Source organism: Lycium ferocissimum, chromosome 7, assembly GCF_029784015.1.
Source record: "Lycium ferocissimum isolate CSIRO_LF1 chromosome 7, AGI_CSIRO_Lferr_CH_V1, whole genome shotgun sequence".
Classification (NCBI taxonomy): domain Eukaryota; kingdom Viridiplantae; phylum Streptophyta; class Magnoliopsida; order Solanales; family Solanaceae; genus Lycium; species Lycium ferocissimum.
Genome location: NC_081348.1, coordinates 65,129,503 through 65,130,567, shown reverse-complemented (window position 1 = coordinate 65,130,567; position 1,065 = coordinate 65,129,503).

The window sequence follows — 1,065 nt, the reverse complement described above, 5'->3', positions numbered from 1 at the left end:
GAAACAATTCTAATTTCTTTTCCACCCTTCCTTACGAACATTATCGCTCATGGAATCAGATAAAGGCTAAGCAGACGAGAAATTCTTAGAGAATCAAATATCTGTTCGTCAAAAGGTAGGTTATAGTTTACTTTAGTTAGACTTTGATTAGCGAATCGTCTATACACTTAGAGTTGACGGGAGAATGCATGCTTATGTCTTTGGACACGGAATTTGGATGGACGGACTTGCTAATGTGACTAAAATATGGTATAATTATGGTTATAAGAATAATGATTTAGTTTAATAGGAAGTTATGTTGTTGCTAAGGAGCTTCCTCGTGTTTACTTTTATGCAACCCTAGAAGGGGGTGAATTTCGTTTATATGTCATATTTTATTGAACGTTCATAAGGTTGTTTCCTTGAAAATAAGAGGTCATATTAAAAGAATTATATTGAGTTGGGTTGACATTACGCTCATTAAGGGCTGGAATTCTGATTGATTTGTCATGTAGTTTCGTGCATTGCCTTTGCATGGTTTTGCGGAGATACAAGTAACAGGTAAGGCTGGGTATGGGCATTGTGTTATCTGGCCTTGTGGCTGTTGAGCTGAGTACATCAATTACATATATGTATATGTTTTGGATCCGCGACCAAGGTTCGTTCCGGGACAGAGGTTTGTGCTCGGGTCCGAGGGGTATTTCGGAACGAGTGGTACATGGACACTATGGGTCTCCTGCAGGTCATGGCTACTGAGCTAAGACATCAGCTAGCCTGTATGTACAGTGTGTTTGGGCCCTGCATCGTATTTGCATTGCACTAAATCTCATGATTTTATGTTATACATGTGTGTACTACTGTCGTTAATATTGCTCATTTATTCCATGTATGTTGTTGAGAGTCTGGTGGAGAGGGGGTTACACAAGGTAAGTGTAGTGTTGGTTGTCAGATAGTGATTTATTTTCCTGGATACATTGTATTATAATAGTAATGTGAGTAGGCGAACTATTTTAACAACAAGGGTAAAAGTATAGCATACGGTGAGCAGGAGAGCGAGAGTTACTAGGTTGGATGAAGGTAGGGAAT